We start from the raw sequence: 23,517 nt of genomic DNA, 5'->3' as shown, positions 1-23,517 counted from the left end.
AAAGTACAGAGGTAATGAGTGCTTGATATAGAAGTGCGTTGTATGAGCGGTTCCTAGTTTATCTGCGGTGGCATGTGAGCAGATGGATTAGGCCCTATTCAGCAGTGGTGTGGGTCTGGTGGTGGGATAAACCGCTGAGTCGTCTGTGCATACATTTGTAATAATGAGTGCCCGTCTGGGGCGGTAATAGGCCCGGGTCAGTGTGTATAGCGATAACGCCTTACCGGCTAATGTTAAGCTGGATCCGGTCTTGACAGATTGCGTAGTCAGTGATGTTGATACAGCCGGTGTCTTTAGGCATCCTGGTCTCAAGCGCCTTCTTTATCAGCTGCGTGTAGGGCTCCGACACTTGCAGAGTTCCGCATTAAAACCCCCATGAGTAGTAGTGCCGCGGTGTTTGCTGCAGTGATGGCCGTAGGCCAGTCGAGATTCTCCGGCCTCGTGCTAGATTAAGAGCTGATTTTTCAAGGATGGCTTCTTGGTTACTTATCACATCTGTATATCATTAAAGGATCACCATAAGTGCGGATATGATCGCTATTTTGGTGAAAACACCCGGCCCGTGCACAGAGCTTCACTGAAGTGCGGCCATCATGGTCGGCTGCTCGCTCCGCCCCCTTAACTGCACTAATTTTATCTCTTTGGGGGACCACATTTTTTTTTTTTTTTTTTTGAATGGGGTGGATGTAGCACAGGCTGAGTATTGCTCTCTAAAACATTGCATTTTTGTGGCTAAACTAAAACATTGCATTTTGTTGCTAAACTGATAGCTCACAGAGACTGGAGGAGAGACTCTATTGGTTACTGCTAACAACGAGGGCAAGCAAGGACTGGAGGAGAGAGGAGAGTGGTGATTTGATCAGAGAGGCCATTTAAAAAAAAAAAAGGAAATGTTGGTGGGTTGGTAGTTTTGTTTTGGGAGAAGAAGGGAGAAAGCCTGGCACAGCAGGATTAACAGCAAATCCTTCACAGCAGACACCTTTCAGCAGAGAAACGAGACAGAAAGTGAAAAATCCTGTTCCCTTACTGGTAATGCAGCTCCTTCTGAATGTGGATCACCACATCAGTTAATGTTGTTTACTCTGTGACACTTTGTGAAGATACCGTTATCCATCCTGTGGATTACAAATATTGTTTTACCAGAGGCTGAGTACTCAACCACAAAATTTAAAGGGCCCCAATGCTTGCAGACTTTGGGGCATATGTATCAAGCTCCGTATGGAGCTTAATGCCCCGTGTTTCTGGCGAGTCTGAAGACTCGCCAGAAACAGCAGTTATGAAGCAGCGGTCACAAAGACCGCTGCTCCATAACCTGTCTGTCTGCTCTGAGCAGACGAACAGACATCGCCGGAAATTAACCCGATCTAGTACGATCAGGTTGATTGACACCCCCCTGCTGGTGGCCGATTGGCCGCGAGTCAGCAGGGGGCGGCGTTGCACTAGCAGCTCAAATTATTCAAAATAGTATCACCTCTCAATAAGTGTTTTATTTCTAAGTTGATACGTAGAGTATTTCCTATTATAAACAATCAAAAACAAATACTTTAGAGAAATGATATTGAAAATACAGACCCCAAAGTAGAAACTTAATGCAACAAAAGTGAATAGACCTGTGGTTACTGACACACAAGTTAGATCACTGAAACAAAATTGAGTACACCTATGATTTCCAATTAGCCAAATTGCATGACCATAGTTACCAGAACAGTCTAATTTTTTGACCAATGGGCTGTGTCTATCTGCAAGTTTGCATCATGTCTCCACATGGAAAAGAATTGCCAGAGGAATTTAAAAATCTGATAGTGAGACTTCCAAAAGATGGAAAAGGATACAGGAATATTGATGACCAACTAAAAAAAAAATAGAAAGCAAATAATGCGCTACCACCCAATAAAAACTACAAATTAAGAACCAACAAATTATAGTAACAAATACATTAAACAATACTATTTTCCACACACTGCTTCTCAACTTAGCAGTTTATAAATATTCATGAATGTGCAGAAAAATGTCCCTTTAATCAAAGGTGTAATGTTGGAAAACAGGTAATCGTGATGGTCCTCTATATCCCTTTTATTCAGCGTATCTTATGTTGCAGCTTCTCAGCACAGTCCCATCAAAGACTCCATGGTTGTATACAACCTGATGCGCACATCATACAGAACGATCCTGTGAGTAATACCCAGGGAAGGGGGTTTTGATAATTGATAACTACCAAACAGATTACACTTAGAGCATGCTGCGCTTCTCTTTCTTCATATTTTTCAGCATTGATGACCAACTAAAAATCCATCAAAATGCAGTTGCAGTAGTAATCAGCAGGTATAGGTCGATACACAGTGCCACAAATCAGAGCCACAGTGGCTGTCCTCCTTAAATGACACCACGGAGAGTGCACTACTTGCACAATCTAGCTTTGAAAAACAGGCAACAGGCAAGTGCTTCAGATTTGCATTAAGGCAAGTGCTTTAGATTTGGCTCAGGGGTTATCGATAGAAATTGGATTTTCTGTGACAGCTCAGACAGTGCTAAGGGCATTGCATAATGTCAACTTCTATGGACAGCATCCAAGGAAAAAAACCTTGCTTACTCTTCGGTACAAAACTGCAAGATTAAACTTTGCTAAACAACATGAAAAGCCTGATAAATACTGGGTAATACTGGTAAGATGGCCAAGACCAAGATACATTTTATTAGCTCAGATGGGGTGCAGTATGTTTGGTGTGAACCTGGTCAGGATTATTAAAGTGAATGCATAGTCCCAACTGAGAATCTTGGAGGTGGGAGTGTGACGATATGGGGCTGCATGACTGCAAAAGGTGTTGGGGAGATGACATTTATAGATGGCACCATGAATGCCTGCAATATACCAAAATACTGGCTGACAAGATGATTCCAAGTCTCCAGAAGTTTGGCAGAGGATGAATATGCCAGAATGATAATGATCCAAAGCACACTGCCAAAATCACAAAGTAGTTTCTAAAGGAGAAACAAGCGAAAACTATGACCTGGCCAAGTATGTCACCTGACTTGAATCCAGTAGAACACCTTTGGGGTATTTTAAAGAGAATGGTAGAGCAACACAACCCCTCCAGCAAAGAGCAGCTGAAAACAATTACCTCTGAAGAAAAACAGGCAACAGGCAAATGCTTCAGATTTGCATCAAGATAAGGGCTTCAGATTTGGCTCAGGGGTTATCAATAGAAATTGGAGTTTCTGTGACAGCTCAGACAGTGCTAAGGGCATTGCATAATGTGAACTTCTATAGACAGCATCCAAGGAAAAAACCCTTGCTTACTCTTCGGCACAAAACTGCTTTTTTTTTCAGATCAGATGGGGTGTAGCATGTTTGGTGTGAACCTGGTCAGGATTATTACAATGAATGCATAGTCCCAACATAGAATCATGGAGGTGGGAGTGTGACGATATGGGGCTGTATGACTGCAAAAGGTGTTGGGGAGATGACATTTATAGATGGCACCATGAATGCCTGCAATATACCAAAATAATGACTGACAAGATGACTCCCAGTCTCCAGAAGTTTGGCAGAGGAAGAATATTCCAGAATGATAATGATCCAAAGCACACTGCCAAAATCACAAAGGAGTTCCTAAAGGAGATACAAGTGAAAACTATTACCTGGCCAAGTATGTCACCTGACTTGAATCCAGTAGAACACCTTTGGGGGCATATTTATCAAGCTCCGTACGGAGCTTGATGCCCCGTGTTTCCGGGAAGTGCACTCTTTCTTGTTACTATATACTGTATATATATACTGTATATATATATATATATATATATATATATACATTGATTAGACCAGAGATTTAATGCAATACTCTTGTTATTTTGATATATATATATATATATATATATATATATATATACAGTATATATATATATATATATATATATACAGATACTCGTCGACTTACGACCTATGCGACTTACGGCCATCCGTACTTACGACTATCGGTCGCACTGAAGAGGCGATACGTGCGCAAAGGCGGTACTTGCAACCATCGGTCGCAAAGGCGGTACTTACGACCATCGGTCGCAAAGGCGGTACTTACGTCCATCGGTCGCGCTGAGGGTGATGCTTATTTGCGTATGTGCGTAAAGGGGCAAGGCAGTGCTTGTGTGCGCAAAGGCGGTACTTACGTCCATCGGTCGCACTGAGGGTGATGCTTATTTGCGTATGTGCGTAAAGGGGCAAGGCAGTGCTTGTGTGCGCAAAGGCGGTACTTACGACCATCGGTCGCAAAGGCGGTACTTACGACCATCGGCAAGACAGTGCTTGTGTGCGCAAAGGCGGTGCTTGTGTGTGATGAGAAGTGACTGTAAGCAGCAGCCTTTGTATGGGTCTGACCATGTCGCAGTCCAAAAGGCCGGTACCGTGTAGTGGCAAAGAGGCTACAAAGAAGAGGAAAGCTCTTGATTTGGAGTTAAAAATGAAAGTAATAAAGCAGTATGACGAAGGTAAAAAAGTGAATGCGATTGCCCGTGATATGAAACTGTCGCATTCCACAGTTTCCACAATCATTAAGGACAAGGAACGCATACGTGAAGCTGTAAAAGGTTCCGCACCAATGAAATCAACAATAATAACAAAACAACGTCAAGGGCCCATTCATGAAATGGAGAAATTATTAATGTTGTGGATAGAAGATCAAATACAAAAACGTACACCCATAAGCCTTCTAACAATTCAGATGAAGGCTAAAAGTTTGTTTGAGACTTTAAAGGAGAAAGCTGGTGAGGATTACAAAGAGAATTTCCAGGCAAGCACTGGATGGTTTAAACGTTTTAGAAGAAGATTCAGTCTGCATAATGTGCGGGTTTCAGGAGAAGCAGCAAGTGCAGATTCAGAAGCCGCTGCAAAGTTCATTGACACTTTGGATGAATTAATCCAAGAGGGAGGGTATTTACCTGAACAAATATTCAACGTTGATGAAACGGGTCTGTTCTGGAAACGGATGCCTGAGCGCACATACATTCACCAAGAATCAAAAACCATGCCAGGATTTAAAGCATTCAAGGATCGGGTAAGCTTGTTACTTGGAGGAAACGTTGTTGGTTTTAAGCTTAAGCCATTTCTTATCTATCGCTCAGAAAACCCACGTGCATTTAAAAACATTAATAAGCACACGCTGCCTGTGTATTACCGGTCAAATGCTAAATCGTGAATGACTCAGGCATTGTTCACAGACTGGTTTGTTAACTGTTTCATTCCCCAAGTTCGTGAATATTGCTTAGGGAAAGTAATCCAGTTCAAAATTTTAATGATTTTAGACAACGCACCTGGACATCCACCACACCTGGGTGACCTTAATCCTGATGTAAAAGTGGTTTATATGCCACCTAACACAACACCACTCATTCAACCTATGGACCAAGGGGCAATTGCCACGTTTAAAGCATACTACCTCAGATCTACATTCGCCCAAGCCATAGCTGCTACAGATGCTGATGATGACATAACATTGCGTGATTTTTGGAAAAGTTATAACATTCTTCAGTGCATAAAAAATATTGCAGCAGCGTGGGAGGATGTAACAGAAAAGTGCATGAATGGAATTTGGAAGAAGTGCCTAAAACGATATGTGACCAGATTTGAGAGATTTGAAACAGAGGAAGAGCTCGATGAAATTCGAGAAAACATTGTAAGACTTGCAAACAATCTTGAATTGGAATGTGAAGTGGAAGATGTAGAAGAGCTGTTAGATTATGAGTCAAAAGAACTTTCAAATGAAGATCTAATAGAACTGGAAGCAGAGAGAGTTGCAGAGGAAAATAGGAGAGAGGAAGAAGACAAAGAAGAAGAAGAGCCAGAGAAGAAATTCACTGCAAAGGGGTTGGCTGAAGGCTTTACATTGCTAAATAAAGCTGTCTCCTGTTTTGAAAACATGGACCAGAATGTTGAAAGATTTAACAAGGTTGACCGTCAAATTCAGGAAGCTGTGCGTGGCTATCGTGAAATCTATGAGGAGAAAAAGAAACAAACGCGTCAAACAAAGCTCAGCATGTTTTTTGAAAAGAACACTGCATCTGAAACCCCTCCAGCCTCAACTCACCAAGATGATAATACTGTAACTCTGATGACATAACTGTAAAAGTACAGTAAAAGAAAAATTTAAGTTCAGTTACTTTTCTTAAAAAAAGTAAAATAAGTGTTAAAGTTCCTGCAAACTACTGTACAGGTACAGTAAATGTTATGTTATTATTTGCATAGTACTACAGGTAGAGTACAAAAAAAAATGTTATTTTATTACAGTACAGTATAGGTACAGTACAGTAAATGTCAGTACAGTAATAGTATTTGCACAGTAAATGTTATGTTATTATTTGCACAGTACAGGTACAGTACAGTAAAGGTTATTTTATTATTCATACTGTGATGATACTGTATTAGTAAAGGAATTTAATTTAAAACAACTCTGGTGTTATTGTTATTATTAATCATGAAATGTCAGCCCAACACATCACACAATAGACCATATTATTTACATGCCATATATTTTGTCCGACTTACGTCCAAATCGTCTTACGACCGGAAGGTCAGAACGTAACGCGGTCGTAAGTCGACGAGTATCTGTATATATATATATATATATATATATATATATATATATATATATATATATATATATATATATATACAGGCAGGATGAAGGAAGGCACTCACTAGTCTTTTCATCAAATCTTTATTATCAAGCGTGACGTTTCGGGGACACACTCCCCTTCCTCAGACTGTTCCAATTAGCCAATAGAATGCAAGCTCAATCCGATTGGCTGATTGGATCAGCCAATAGGATTGAACTTCAATCCTATTGGCTGATTGCATCAGCCAATAGGATTTTTTCTACCTTAATTCCGATTGGCTGATAGAATTCTATCAGCCAATCGGAATCTAAGGGACGCCATCTTGGATGACGTCATTTAAAGGAACCGTCATTCAGTAAGAAGACTCCGGATGAAGAGGATGCTCCACATCGGATGTCTTGAACATGGACCCACTCCGCGTCGGATGGATGATGATAGAAGATGCCATCTGGATGAAGACTTCTGCCCATCTGGAGGACCACTTCGCCTGGCTTGGAAGAAGGCTTCTCCCAGCTTCATTGAGGACTTCGGCCCGGTTGGATGAAGACTTCTGCCGCTTCCTTGAGGATGGATGTCCGGTCTTACAGGGAGTGCAGAATTATTAGGCAAGTTGTATTTTTGAGGATTAATTTTATTATTGAACAACAACCATGTTCTCAATGAACCCAAAAAACTAATTAATATCAAAGCTCAATAGTTTTGGAAGTAGTTTTTAGTTTGTTTTTAGTTATAGCTATTTTAGGGGGATATCTGTGTGTGCAGGTAACTATTACTGTGCATAATTATTAGGCAATTTAACAAAAAACAAATATATACCCATTTCAATTATTTATTTTTACCAGTGAAACCAATATAACATCTCAACATTCACAAATATACATTTCTGACATTCAAAAACAAAACAAAAACAAATCAGTGACCAATATAGCCACCTTTCTTTGCAAGGACACTCAAAAGCCTGCCATCCATGGATTCTGTCAGTGTTTTGATCTGTTCACCATCAACATTGCGTGCAGCAGCAACCACAGCCTCCCAGACACTGTTCAGAGAGGTGTACTGTTTTCCCTCCTTGTAAATCTCACATTTGATGATGGACCACAGGTTCTCAATGGGGTTCAGATCAGGTGAACAAGGAGGCCATGTCATTAGATTTTCTTCTTTTATACCCTTTCTTGCCAGCCACGCTGTGGAGTACTTGGACGCGTGTGATGGAGCATTGTCCTGCATGAAAATCATGTTTTTCTTGAAGGATGCAGACTTCTTCCTGTACCACTGCTTGAAGAAGGTGTCTTCCAGAAACTGGCAGTAGGACTGGGAGTTGAGCTTGACTCCATCATCAACCCGAAAAGGCCCCACAAGCTCATCTTTGATGATACCAGCCCAAACCAGTACTCCACCTCCACCTTGCTGGCGTCTGAGTCGGACTGGAGCTCTCTGCCCTTTACCAATCCAGCCACGGGCCCATCCATCTGGCCCATCAAGACTCACTCTCATTTCATCAGTCCATAAAACCTTAGAAAAATCAGTCTTGAGATATTTCTTGGCCCAGTCTTGACGTTTCAGCTTGTGTGTCTTGTTCAGTGGTGGTCGTCTTTCAGCCTTTCTTACCTTGGCCATGTCTCTGAGTATTGCACACCTTGTGTTTTTGGGCACTCCAGTGATGTTGCAGCTCTGAAATATGGCCAAACTGGTGGCAAGTGGCATCTTGGCAGCTGCACGCTTGACTTTTCTCAGTTCATGGGCAGTTATTTTGCGCCTTGGTTTTTCCACACGCTTCTTGCGACCCTGTTGACTATTTTGAATGAAACGCTTGATTGTTCGATGATCACGCTTCAGAAGCTTTGCAATTTTAAGAGTGCTGCATCCCTCTCAAGATATCTCACTATTTTTTACTTTTCTGAGCCTGTCAAGTCCTTCTTTTGACCCATTTTGCCAAAGGAAAGGAAGTTGCCTAATAATTATGCACACCTGATATAGGGTGTTGATGTCATTAGACCACACCCCTTCTCATTACAGAGATGCACATCACCTAATATGCTTAATTGGTAGTAGGCTTTTGAGCCTATACAGCTTGGCGTAAGACAACATGCATAAAGAGGATGATGTGGTCAAAATACTCATTTGCCTAATAATTCTGCACTCCCTGTAAGAACAGTAAGTCGATCTTCAGGGGGTTAGTGTTAGGTTTTTTTTAAGGGCGTATTGGGTGGGTTTATTTTTTAGGTTAGGGCTTTGGGCTGCAATAGAGCAAAATGCCCTTTTAAGGGCAATGCCCATCCAAATGCCCTTTTCAGGGCAATGGGGAGCTTAGGTTTTTTTAGTTAGTATTTTATTTGGGGGGGTTGGTTGTGTGGGCGGTGGGTTTTACTGTTGGGGGGGGGTTGTTTGTATTTTTTTTTACAGGTAAAAGAGCTGATTACTTTGATTATTAGTTATATTGTAGCTAGCTTAGGGTTTATTTTATAAATATCTTGTAATTTGTTTATTATTTTCTGTAATTTAGTGGTTTTTTTGTACTTTAGCTAATTGTATGTAATTTATTTAATTGTATTTAATTTAGGTCATTTATTTAATTGTAGTGTAGTGTTAGGTGTTAGTGTAACTTAGGTTAGGTTTTATTTTACAGGTACTTCTGTATTTATTTTAGCTAGGTAGTTATTAAATAGTTAATAACTATTTAGTAACTATTCTACCTAGTTAAAATAAATACAAACTTGCCTGTAAAATAAAAATAAACCCTAAACTAGCTACAATGTAACTATTAGTTATATTGTAGCTAGCTTAGGGTTTATTTTATAGGTAAGTATTTAGTTTTAAATAGGAATAATTTAGTAAATTATAGTAATTTTCTTTAGATTTATTTAAATTATATTTGTTAGGGGGTGTTAGGGTTAGGGTTAGACTTAGATTTAGGGGTTAATACATTTAATATAGTGGCGGCAACGTTGGGAACCGGCAGATTAGGGGTTAATAAGTATAATGTAGGTGGCAGCGATGTTAGGGGTGGCAGATTAGGGGTTAATAATATTTAAGTAGTGATTGCGAGGCGGGAGTGCGGTGGTTTAGGGGTAAACATATTTATTCCAGTGGCGGCGATGTCCGGTGCGGCAGATTAGGGGTTAAAAATGTTTGCGATGCAGGAGGGTCTCGGTTTAGTGGTTAATAGGTAGTTTATGGGTGTTAGTGTACTTTTTGGCACTTTAGTTATGAGTTTTATGCTACGGCGTTGTAGTGTAAAACTCATAACTACTGACTTTAGAATGCATTACGGATCTTGGAGGTAGAGGGTGTACCGCTCACTTTTTGGCCTCCCAGGACAGAGTGGTAATACCGACGCTATGGAAGTCCCATAGAAAAAAGGGTTTACAAAGTTTACGTAAGTCATTTTGTGGTAAGGCCAAAGAAGTGTGCGGTGCCCCTAAACCTGCAATAGCAGCGGTAGTGAAATAGCAGCGTTAGGACCTGTTAACGCTGCTTTTTCAGCTTAATGCAAGACTCGTAATCTAGCCGCATATTTCTTCAAAAAGTCTTAATGTAAAAAGTCTTTTGTTATAAGTCTTTTTGTTAAAAAGCAAAGCCGTTTGCTGGTTAGTAGTTTTAAGCAAGCGTTTCACTGGTGCAAGCTGAAGGGCTGGAGAATTGCAAAAGTCTTTTGTTATAAGTCTTTTTGTTAAAAAGCAAAGCCGTTTGCTGGTTAGTAGTTTTAAGCAAGCGTTTCATTGGTGCAAGCTGAAGGGCTGGAGAATTGCAAATTGCAAAAGTCTTTTGTTATAAGTCTTTTTGTTAAAAATCAAAGCCATATGCTGGTTAGTAGTTTTAAGCAAGCGTTTCACTGGTGCAAGCTGAAGGGCTGGAGAATTGCAAAAGTCTTTTGTTATAAGTCTTTTTGTTAAAAAGCAAAGCCGTTTGCTGGTTAGTAGTTTTAAGCAAGCGTTTCACTGGTGCAAGCTGAAGGGCTGGAGAATTGCAAATTGCAAAAGTCTTTTGTTATAAGTCTTTTTGTTAAAAATCAAAGCCATATGCTGGTTAGTAGTTTTAAGCAAGCGTTTCACTGGTGCAAGCTGAAGGGCTGGAGAAATGCAAATTACTGCAGAGTAGGGGTGAGATAAAGGACAGAAAGTTCCTTTTAAGGCAAACATAAAATTCCAATGACAAGGTGTATTTAAATACTTACACCGGTTGCCTTTAGTTGTTTGTCTAGAGTCCAAAGTTGTTTCACTCCTCCTCGCCTCTGTGGGTGTTTCAATTTAGTCCGCTGCTATACTTTGTAAAAAACTTTGCAAGTTCAGTGAACTCCTGCGGCGCCCTTGTGTTAGGGCTATGTAAACCCAAGTTGGACATAACTCCCAGATTAACGAGCAACACGTTTTGGCTGCGTACAGCCTTTCTCAAGCTCAGGGACTACACATTTAGCTGTTCCTTTGAGGGCATTGCAGCTGTATACTATTTCCAGCCTGCAGATCTATGCAGACAGTGTAATTTAAACCCTACCAGTGTGAATATCGGCTTTGCACAATCCAAAGAGTGGGATTGGTTAGATGTTGCCTTTGCTCAATCTAAGGTGTGGGATTGGTTGGAAACCGACTGGTCACAAAATTAGCCTTGGGATAGAGGAATCCCAAAAAACCAATGAAAAGATAGAACCAACAAATAATGTTATCTTTAATTTAAGTAAACAATCACTGAACAATACACAAATATCTATTCTTAAAAAAGGATTATCATTCGCACCCTCAAGTAAACTAAATACATTTGAAACTTTGATCAATATTAATCAATACATTCTTAAACTAATTTTGAAAAGATATTTTTTTTTTAAATCCCATTGAGAAAAATATATCAATAGGTAAAGAATGCCATTACACACATACTGAATTCAAAGCAAAATCATATTTTTTTCCTATTCATGAAAAGAGTGAACATATTAAACTCTTTGAACAGATGGTCAAAAAAAGACCTTGATAAACTTGATCAAACAAAATATATAGCATGGAATATGACTAAAATAGAATTGGAAGCTCTGAAGTCATTACAATGTAATAAGGACATAACTATCAAGCCTGCTGATAAGGGAGGAAGTGTGGTTGTAATGGACACAAATTACTGTTTTAAGGAATCAGAGAGATTATTAAATGACACATCCACATGCACTAAACTTACAAATAATCCTATAAAAATCAACAATTAGAACTTTTCAATAAGCTTAAAGATGCAAATATAAAAGGTGTCTTAACTAATTCTGAATTTGACTTCCCTAATGTAAAATATTTGAGAATTCCAACATTTTATTTCTTGTCAAAAGTGCATATAGATTTACATAGACCCCCGGGGAGGCCAATAATTTCCGGTTTCTTTTGACAAAATTATGTCATAAAACTTCCAGCTTATCTCAAAGATTCCACTCAATTTATAAATATTTTAAGTTAAGTGGGAGGATAACTATCTTCTTGTCACCTGTGATGTCAACTCACTTTATACAAATATTAATAATAAATTATGCCTCGCTACCAACACTTTTTAGATGAGGTTGTACAGTTAGCTGAGGAACAAAAAAATGATTTTATTAGAATGCATAGAATTTATACTTAAAAATAATGCTTTTCTATTTAACGAGCAATTACTTATACAAACTAAAGGTACACCGATGGGCACGAGGTTCGCCCCCAGTTATGCTAATTTATTTATGGGACATTTTGAAAAACTTTTCATAACCCAAGATAACTGGGAGGCGAACCTCGTGCTCTACAATCGCTATATAGATGACATCTTCATAATTTGGAGAGGAGATGTCGAACTACTCGAGATTCTTATTGAGTATATGAACACAAACAATTTTGGCTTAAGTTTCACACACGAATATAGTTGCAATAAAATCCATTTTCTTGACATAGAGATTAAAATTCAAAACAAACAGATTAATACCAGTACATATTTTAAACTAATTGATGCTAACAATTATATTCACAACGAAAGTTGTCATCTCGATAAAATGGAAGACCGATATTCCAAAAGGTCAATTTCTTTGCATCAAAAAGAATTGTTCCAATATTGTCAATTACGAGACAAAATCAGAAATACTTACTGAAAGATTTAAAGAGTACAATATGCAAACTATACAAAATGTTAAACAAGAAGTTAAACACATACGGCTAGATTTAGAGTTTTGTCGGTAACGACCCGCGTATCTAACGCTGGCTTTTTTCTGGCCGCACCTTTAAAATAACTCTGGTATTGAGAGTCCACAGAATGGCTGCGTTAGGCTCCAAAAAAGGAGCGTAGAGCATATTTAACGCCACTGCAACTCTCGATACCAGAGTTGCTTACGGACGCGGCCAGCCTCAAAAACGTGCTCGTGCACGAATCCCCCATAGGAAACAATGGGGCTGTTTGAGCTGAAAAAAAACCTAACACCTGCAAAAAAGCAGCGTTCAGCTCCTAACGCAGCCCCATTGTTTGCTATGGGGAAACACTTCCTACGTCTGCACCTAACACCCTAACATGTACCCCGAGTCTAAACACCCCTAACCTTACACTTATTAACCCCTATTCTGCCGCCCCCGCTATCGCTGACCCCTGTATATTATTTTTAACCCCTAATCTGCCTCTCCGTAAACTGCAGCTACTTACATTATCCCTATGTACCCCTAATCTGCTGTCCCTAACACCGCCAACCCCTATATTATATTTATTAACCCCTAATCTGCCGCCCACAACATCGCCTCCAACTGCCTACACTTATTAACCCCTAATCTGCCGAGCGGACCGCACCGCTATTATTATAAAGTTATTAACCCCTAATCCGCCTCACTAACCCTATAATAAATAGTATTAACCCCTAATCTGCCCTCCCTAACATCGCCGACACCTAACTTCAATTATTAACCCCTAATCTGCCGACCGGAGCTCACCGCTATTCTAATAAATGTATTAACCCCTAAAGCTAAGTCTAACTCTAACACTAACACCCCCCTAAGTTAAATATAATTTAAATCTAATGAAATTAATTAACTCTTCTTAAATAAATTATTCCTATTTAAAGCTAAATACTTACCTGTAAAATAAATCCTAATATAGCTACAATATAAATTATAATTATATTATAGCTATTTTAGGATTAATATTTATTTTACAGGTAACTTTGTATTTATTTTAACCAGGTACAATAGCTATTAAATAGTTAAGAACTATTTAATAGCTAAAATAGTTAAAATAATTACAAATTTACCTGTAAAATAAATCCTATCCTAAGTTACAATTAAACCTAACACTACACTATCAATAAATAAATTAAATAAAATACCTATAATTATCTACAATTAAACCTAACACTACACTATCAATAAATAAATGAAATACAATTCCTACAAATAAATACAATTAAATAAACTAACTAAAGTACAAAAAATAAAAAAGATCGGAACAGCCAATAGAATGCGAGCTCAATCTGATTGGCTGATTGGATCAGCCAATCGGATTGAACTTGATTCTCATTGGCTGATTCCATCAGCCAATCAGAATATTCCTACCTTAATTCCGATTGGCTGATAGAATCCTATCAGCCAATCGGAATTCGAGGGACGCCATCTCGGATGACGTCATTTAAAGGAACCGTCATTCGTCGTTCAGTCGTCGGCCAGGATGGATGTTCCGCGTCGGAGGTCTTCAGGATGCTGCCGCTCCATTCCGGATGGATGACGATAGAAGATGCCTCTTGGATGAAGACTTCAATCAGATGGAAGACCTCTTCTGCCCCGCTTGGATGAAGACTTCTACCGGATGGAGGACCTCTTCTTGCTCCGCTTGGATGAAGAATTTGGCTCGGCTGGGTGAAGACGACTCAAGGTAGGGAGATCTTCAGGGGCTTAGTGTTAGGTTTATTTAAGGGGGGTTTGGGTTAGATTAGGGGTATGTGGGTGGTGGGTTGTAATGTTGGGGGGGGTATTGTATGTTTTTTTTTACAGGCAAAAGAGCTGAACTTCTTGGGGCAAGCCCCGCAAAGGGCCCTGTTCAGGGCTGGTAAGGTAAAAGAGCTTTGAACTTTAGTAATTTAGAATAGGGTAGGGCATTTTTTTATTTTGGGGGGCTTTGTTATTTTATTAGGGGGCTTAGAGTAGGTGTAATTAGTTTAAAATTGTTGTAATATATTTCTAATGTTTGTAAATATTTTTTTTTTTTTTTTTTAAATTTCCTTTATTGTTGTAAAAAAAAATATATAGGTACATAACAAAAAGTGGCAAAGCATTACAATTGAAGACAATATATATCATAGTATAATTAGTACATGGATATGACATTGATCTTAATAGGTAGAAAAACTGCGAGTGGTACCGTGAATCAATTACTTACATTGATGCCAGATAATCTTCCCATATAAACTTTAAATTATTGTAAAACTCCAGTTGTTGTGTTTGTGTATAATGATATTTTTCCAGGGTTACCATCTGTGTAGTGTGGTTCTGCCACTCATTGATCGTGGGGATTCTCTGACTTTTCCATAATCGTGGTATTAGTTGTTTAGCTCCATTCGTCATTATGTGTAACAGTTTTTGTCTAAGTTTGCATTTTAATTTATGGGGGTAGTTAAAGAGTAATATCAGGGGATCTAATTGGGTCTTATGGGACAAGCATTTCTCTATTTCTTCCTTGATTTTCATCCAGTATTGTCTAATGTAGGGGCAGTTCCACCAGATGTGGACTAGTGAACCCTCCCCACCACATCCTCTCCAACATGCGCTATTTGTGGCAGTATAGATTTTTGATAGTCTAAGCGGGGTGAGGTACCATCTATATAAAAGTTTCAGGTTAGTTTCCGTAATACTCATCGAGGATGAGGCCTTGCCCATATTATTAAAAATTATGTCCCAATCTTTGTGTGAGATTTCTTTTTGTAGATCGGTTTCCCAGATCTACAATAAGCTGGTAGAGATCTGGAATGGTGTTCTATTAGCATTTTGTATAATAGTGACAGACCTCCTTTGGTGGGTGTTTGTGAGTAGCATACATTTTCAAATAGAGTGAGGGGTCTAATTAGTTTAAATTTCTGTATGTAACTTGTAATGAAATGTTGTAGTTGTTGACGTGTATACCATTCATTTATAAAAAGCGGAGTCGTCTCCCCCACTTCCTCCTGTGGTTTTAATTTTCCATTGCTTATGAGTGTATGGACTGGAATTAAGGTGTTTATATTGAACCACGTTTTGCTGGCGGGGTGCTGTCGTATTGGAATCTCTGGATTATGTAGGATCGGTGTTAGTGGGGAGGGGTTGGAGGAAACACCTGTGGTCTTGTTAGAGATGTAGTCCCATACTTTAAATGTTTCGCATATGATACTGGGAAGCGTTTTATTCATGTTCCTGTGTAGCTTATCCACCCAACACATTCCACCCACATTAGGACAGTTAGCTATTTGTTGCTCTAGCTTCACCCATTCTTTACATTCCCCATGTTTACACCAATCTATAACCCGATTGAGGATGGCTGCTTGCCTGTAGTAAGCTAAATTAGGGACTCCTAAGCCTCCATTTTTTCTGTTTCTGTATATTATTTTTTTTGCTATGCGTGGTCTTTTATTTTGCCAGATATATGTGTTAACAATATTTTGGAGGGTGGTCAGATATGATGGTGGAACTGGGGTAGGGATCGTTTGGAATTTATATAAAATTTTTGGAAGGCAGGTCATCTTAAATGCTTCCATTCTTCCTATCCAGGACAAATTTTTGTGTTCCCAGCTTCGTAATTCTTGTTGTACTTCATTTATGATGGTCTGATAGTTTAATTGGAATAGAAGGTCTTGGTTATGTGTTATTTGGATCCCCAAATATTTGATAGAAGAGGTTTGTATGTTATATTGATGTTTATTTGCAATTTCCTGTAACTCCTGTTCGGGTATATGGATCCCTAGCAGTTCTGATTTTGTGGGATTGATTTTAAATCCTGAGAATGTGCTATATTTATCTATTTCCTTTTGTAGTGTCTCTAGAGATAATCGCGGGCTGGTAAGTGTTAGAATAATATCATCGGCATATAATGCCTGTTTGTACTGGGTATCTAGGATCTGGATGCCTTTTATGTTGGGGTTATGTCTAATTGCTGTGGCCAGGATTTCTATTGTCAATATAAATAAAATGGGGGATAAGGGGCAGCCCTGTCTGGTACCATTATTAATCCCAATTTTACTGGATAAGGAGTCATTAAGTTTGATTTTGGCTGTGGGTGAGTTATATAATGTAAATATTTTGTTTATGAAACTTTCTCCCATTCCAAATCTCTCAAGTGTATGTCTCAAAAAAGCCCAGTCTAATCTATCAAAGGCCTTTTCGGCGTCCATGGCCAGGAAGATAGATGGAATGTTATGTGTTTGTGCGTATTCGAGCAAGGTCAGGATTTTCACAGTATTATCCCTCGCCTCTCTATAAGGTGTGAAGCCGACTTGGTTCATATTTATTAATGTCGGGAGGAATTTATTGATTCGCAGGGCTAAAATTTTGGCAAATAATTTCACATCTACATTTAACAATGAAATGGGTCTAAAATTTTGGGGTGTATCTGGGGATTTACCTGGTTTAGGAAGTACGGTGATATGGGCTTCCAACATAGTCTGAGGGAAGGGGTTATTAATATTTACTTTATTAAAGATTGTCAGTAGATGGGGAATTAATAACGGGGCAAGGGCTTTATAATAGTATGTGGTGAAGCCGTCTGGGCCAGGGCTCTTGCCTGAGTTAAGATCATGTATTGCTTTTTTTATCTCTTCAGGGGTGATAGGGGCTTCCAAGTCAGCTGCTTGCTCTTTTTCCAATGTGGGGAGAGGGAGTGTTTGTAAGTAGTTTTGTATATTTATATCTATATTCGGGTCATCAATATTTTGTTTAATATTGTATAGGTGTGTATAGTATTTTTCAAATTGTGTGAGGATATCCTTAGTGGAGTGGACTTCTGTATTTTTAGGGGTTTTTATAGCATGGATAAAAGTTTTTAATTTCTTAATTTTAAGGGCTCTGGCCAGCAATTTGCCTGCCCTATTTCCTTCATAATAAAATTTCTGTCGAAATTTAGATAGATTATCTGTATATTCTCGTAGTAATAGCTCATGAAGGGCTTTTCTTGTATTTTGAAGTGATTGGTATATTGTTTGATCGTCAGGGTTCATCCTGTGGTTATGTTCTAGTTCCGATAATTTTGTGGTGAGGTTCATGTATTTTTGTGTTTCTAATCTTTTGAAATGTGCTTTTCTTTTCATGGATTCCCCTCTCATGAAACATTTACAGGGAGTGCAGAATTATTAGGCAAATTAGTATTTTGACCACATCATCCTCTTTATGCATGTTGTCTTACTCCAAGCTGTATAGGCTCGGAAGCCTACTACCAATTAAGCATATTAGGTGATGTGCATCTCTGTAATGAGAAAGGGTGTGGTCTAATGACATCAACACCCTATATCAGGTGTGCATAATTATTAGGCAACTTCCTTTCCTTTGGCAAAATGGGTCAAAAGAAGGACTTGACAGGCTCAGAAAAGTAAAAAATAGGGAGATATCTTGCAGAGGGATGCAGCACTCTTAAAATTGCAAAGCTTCTGAAGCGTGATCATCGAACAATCAAGCGTTTCATTCAAAATAGTCAACAGGGTCGCAAGAAGCGTGTGGAAAAACCAAGGCGCAAAATAACTGCCCATGAACTGAGAAAAGTCAAGCGTGCAGCTGCCAAGATGCCACTTGCCACCAGTTTGGCTATATTTCAGAGCTGCAACATCACTGGAGTGCCCAAAAGCACAAGGTGTGCAATACTCAGAGACATGGCCAAGGTAAGAAAGGCTGAAAGACGACCACCACTGAACAAGACACACAAGCTGAAACGTCAAGACTGGGCCAAGAAATATCTCAAGACTGATTTTTCTAAGGTTTTATGGACTGATGAAATGAGAGTGAGTCTTGATGGGCCAGATGGATGGGCCCGTGGCTGGATTGGTAAAGGGCAGAGAGCTCCAGTCCGACTCAGACGCCAGCAAGGTGGAGGTGGAGTACTGGTTTGGGCTGGTATCATCAAAGATGAGCTTGTGGGGCCTTTTCGGGTTGAGGATGGAGTCAAGCTCAACTCCCAGTCCTACTGCCAGTTTCTGGAAGACACCTTCTTCAAGCAGTGGTACAGGAAGAAGTCTGCATCCTTCAAGAAAAACATGATTTTCATGCAGGACAATGCTCCATCACACGCGTCCAAGTACTCCACAGCGTGGCTGGCAAGAAAGGGTATAAAAGAAGAAAATCTAATGACATGGCCTCCTTGTTCACCTGATCTGAACCCCATTGAGAACCTGTGGTCCATCATCAAATGTGAGATTTACAAGGAGGGAAAACAGTACACCTCTCTGAACAGTGTCTGGGAGGCTGTGGTTGCTGCTGCACGCAATGTTGATGGTGAACAGATCAAAACACTGACAGAATCCATGGCTGGCAAGCTTTTGAGTGTCCTTGCAAAGAAAGGTGGCTATATTGGTCACTGATTTGTTTTTGTTTTGTTTTTGAATGTCAGAAATGTATATTTGTGAATGTTGAGATGTTATATTGGTTTCACTGGTAAAAATAAATAATTGAAATGGGTATATATTTGTTTTTTGTTAAGTTGCCTAATAATTATGCACAGTAATAGTCACATGCACACACAGATATCCCCCTAAAATAGCTATAACTAAAAACAAACTAAAAACTACTTCCAAAACTATTCAGCTTTGATATTAATGAGTTTTTTGGGTTCATTGAGAACATGGTTGTTGTTCAATAAAAAAATTAATCCTCAAAAATACAACTTGCCTAATAATTCTGCACTCCCTGTATGAGCCTCCCAGACTGTAATCGGGTCAGCATTATCTGTAGTATTAAAAGTAAAATATTCTTGTAGTGCTTTTTGGGTTTTAGTGAGTTGTATCTCCCCTTTCAAAAGAGAGTCGTCTAATTTCCATATATATGGTGTAACTGGGGTATTTGGCCAAACTATGTCAAAAAGAACTGCTGAGTGGTCAGACCATACTGTATGGACGATTTTTGCATTTTTAATATGTTCAAGGCCTATCTGGTTGGTAAGTAAATAGTCCAGCCGACTGTAAGTCTTGTTTGGAGAAGAGAAAAAAGTATATTCTCTTTTTTCGGGGTTCATAAACCTCCAAATAACATAGAAATTATATTCTCTCAGTATTTTCCATAAATGTTTAAGTGTGCGTTTAGACGTACTGGGGTTAGGGTTAGAGCTATCAAGCTTTGGATGAATGGGGTTATTGAGGTATCCTCCTATGAAAGTCAACCCTTTAGCTATATCTAGTATGCGTCTGAAAGTTTTCTTATAGAATGGAAGTTGTAGGGTATTGGGCGCATATAGGTTAATCAATGTAACTGGTCTACCATATATTAATCCAAAGACCGCCAAAAAGCGGCCTTCTGTGTCAGTGTGAGTTTGAATATGTTGAAACGATATGGTTTTATGTATAAGGATACTAACTCCGCATCTTTTCGAAATATGGGAACTATGGAAATGCTGATTGTAGTTGGAGCTCATAAATTTCGGCTCATGAGAACGTTTAAAATGTGTCTCCTGCAGGAATAATATATCTCCTTTCCTTTTATGTAAATCAGACATTGCCATAGATCTTTTAGTGGGGGAGTTAAAACCCTTCACATTTTGTGTGATAAATTTAAGTACTCTATTTGGAGTCTCCATTGGTCTATAATACTGTAAGTTTCAAAGGAACACACCATGTACATTTTCCCACATTATGCAATGCCCCTTCTTTACCTTGGTATTCATTCTGCAAACTATACAGATTAATTAGGAAATTAGAAACAAAAAGTAAACAAAAACTTAACAAATACATATCATACGAAAACAATGAGAGAATGCTCATCCCGCATCTGGGGGTGAACATTGGGACCATGTGTAATCACGTAGCCTTACTCGGGAGGGGTCAGGCTTAATAGATGTAGATTACATTCACCTTTGGTGTACTTATTAATTATGATAGTAAAATGCCTCCTCTCCGTATATTCAGTATCTGTAGTACACTGTATGGAGGAGGAGGTTTAGGATAATATCTGTTAGGGGCGCAAGATTTAAGACAATTTGAACCTAGATCAGTAGTTACATTAATAAAACATTTTAGGAAAGAAAAATAAAAAAGAGAAAGAATAACCAACTGAGGTGAACCGTCATTGAAAACTCATGTAAACAAAACATTATCAATCGAGAGTATTCCTAACTATATCTATGGTTAGTTACCCAGCTTCTTTTAGAAAGTTCCTTGAAGCCTTAATGTCTGTCTGTTAGGTAATCAAGTCCCTTCTTTTTCAAAAATCAGATTAGTCGCCTTTTTCTTTTCTGGCGGGACTCCTTGTGAGGTTGATTTTCTGTTCACTCTTGATGGTACCGACTGCCATTGTTCCATTTGCTGTCGTTTTTCTTTTCTTGCTGGGAGATGCTGCGGGGTGTTTTCAGCTGAGAAATCCGGTGGGTCCAAATCTAAGGCTCTGCAGAACTCTGGGACCTCTGATATTTTCCTACACGTCAGTTTTCTTGTGTCATGGAATACGTATAGCTGGAAGGGAAAACCCCATCGATATAGGATTTTCTTGTCTCTAAGTAGCTTAGTTAAAGGGGCCAGTTCCCTGCGTCTCTGCAAAGTCCTTTTTGATAAATCAGCAAAAAATTGTAGAACTGTCCCCCTGAAACGCACAGGTTGATGTTTTCTGGACAGCATTAGGATTTCCTCTTTGTTCAGGAAGTTTTTAAACTTCATGATGACATCTCTGGGTTGGGCTGTGTCAGGTGGTTTTGGCCTTAAGGCTCTATGTGCCCTGTCCCAAGGCATATCAACTGGTTGTTGCGCCCCCTTTAGATGTGCAAATAGGGCACCGAAATAAGTGTAAAATTCCTTGGGTAGCACTGATTCGGGGATTCCCCTAATTCTTAAGTTCTTCCTGCGTCCCCTATTTTCAAGATCTTCAAGTTTGTCACTGAGATCTTCTATAATTGTGGCCTGTTCAGTTACTTGATCTTGTATACTAGTGATCTCTTCTTTCACTAGGTCTGTCTGATCTTCCATAGCTTCCACTCTGAAGCCTAAGGTATGGAGGTCTTGTTTCATTTCTGCCATTTCCTCTCTCATACATGTTCTGACAATGTCCGCTATATCCTGCTTAGATGCTAGAGAGGACAACAAAGACACTGGTACATGTGTAGATGCCTCTTGATCTTGTGAATTATCATCTTCCATCATGGGGCTGGGGGGTAAAAGCTCTCTAGTTGGTTTTATTGGGGAGGATCTCTTGTAGTCTGATGCAGGGAAAAAGGAGCTAACCGATTGATCCTTTCCCAATGTCTTTAACTGTTTGTGTATTTTAATTCCCTTCTTAGTATCCATTTTATCACACAAATTTTTACTGTTGAAAGCAGTGTGTCTTAGTGTTGTTTTGATCTGTAGTGCATCTATTGCGGTCCTGCAATATTTTAGACAGTGTGAGCTGTTGTGCTATAATGGTGGACGTTTTTTGCACTTTATATATCCCCTTCAACACTCCACCAATTAAACAATATTAGCATAGGCAGTCAGCAGAGCACTACTATAATTTTCAGTGTAGCGTGTCTCATTATTTCTCTGGTGTCAGCACTGATGCGTATGTATGGGCAGCGCCATTTTGCGGCTCTCAATCTTGCCTCAGGGGAATTATCGCATGTGACTGACCGGAGACCGGGTCCACAAGCAGAATAATAGCTCTGTGTGATAAGTAAGTAAATAGTGCTGTGGGATGTCTTTACCGTGCTTGTGGAGTAGTTTGTTGAGTGGGTCCTGTTAGATAGTTTTCCCGCACTATTCTCCGTGAGTCTCAACGCCGGGTTCACTTGTAGTGCTCAAATGTCAGTGCCTCTCTCTTCCTGGTGCATTAAGCAAGCATTTCTTCTGAAAATTGCACCGTTTAGGTCTCTGTAATTTGGGATGCATTTAGTTATGAGTACCTGACATGCCGGAGCTCTGGGCTTAAGCAGCCATCTTAGCTGCGGCCAAACTCCGCCCCCCCGTTTGTAAATATTTTTTTATTTTTTGTAACTTAGTTCTTTTTTATTTTTTGTACTTTAGTTAGTTTATTTCATTGTATTTATTTGTAGGAATTGTATTTAATTTATTTATTGATAGTGTAGTGTTAGGTTTAATTGTAGATAATTATAGGTATTTTATTTAATTTATTTATTGATAGTGTAGTGTTAGGTTTAATTGTAACTTAGGTTAGGATTTATTTTACAGGTAAATGTGTAATTATTTTAACTATTTTAGCTATTAAATAGTTCTTAACTATTTTATAGCTATTGTACCTGGTTAAAATAAATACAAAGTTACCTGTAAAATAAATATTAATCCTAAAATAGCTATAATATCAATATAATTTATATTGTAGCTATATTAGGATTTATTTTACAGGTAAGTATTTAGCTTTAAATAGGAATAATTTATTTAAGAAGAGTTAATTAATTTCGTTAGATTAAAATTATATTTAACTTAGGGGGGTGTTAGTGTTAGGGTTAGACTTAGCTTTAGGGGTTAATACATTTATTAGAATAGCGGTGAGCTCCAGTCGGCAGATTAGGGGTTAATAATTGAAGTTAGGTGTCGGCGATGTTAGGGAGGGCAGATTAGGGGTTAATACTATTTATTATAGGGTTAGTGAGGCGGATTAGGGGTTAATAACTTTATTATAATAGCGGTGCGGTCCGCTCTGCAGATTATGGGTTAATAAGTGTAGGCAGGTAGAGGCGACGTTGACGGGGGAAGATTAGGGGTTAATAAATATAATATAGGGGTCGGTGGTGTTAGGGGCAGCAAATTAGGGGTACATAGCTATAATGTAGGTGGCGGCTCTTTGCGGTCGGCAGATTAGG

This window comes from Bombina bombina, chromosome 2 (assembly GCF_027579735.1).
Source record: "Bombina bombina isolate aBomBom1 chromosome 2, aBomBom1.pri, whole genome shotgun sequence".
NCBI classification, from domain to species: domain Eukaryota; kingdom Metazoa; phylum Chordata; class Amphibia; order Anura; family Bombinatoridae; genus Bombina; species Bombina bombina.
The sequence above is the reverse complement of the archived record's forward strand: the minus strand, read 5'-3'. Positions refer to the sequence as shown.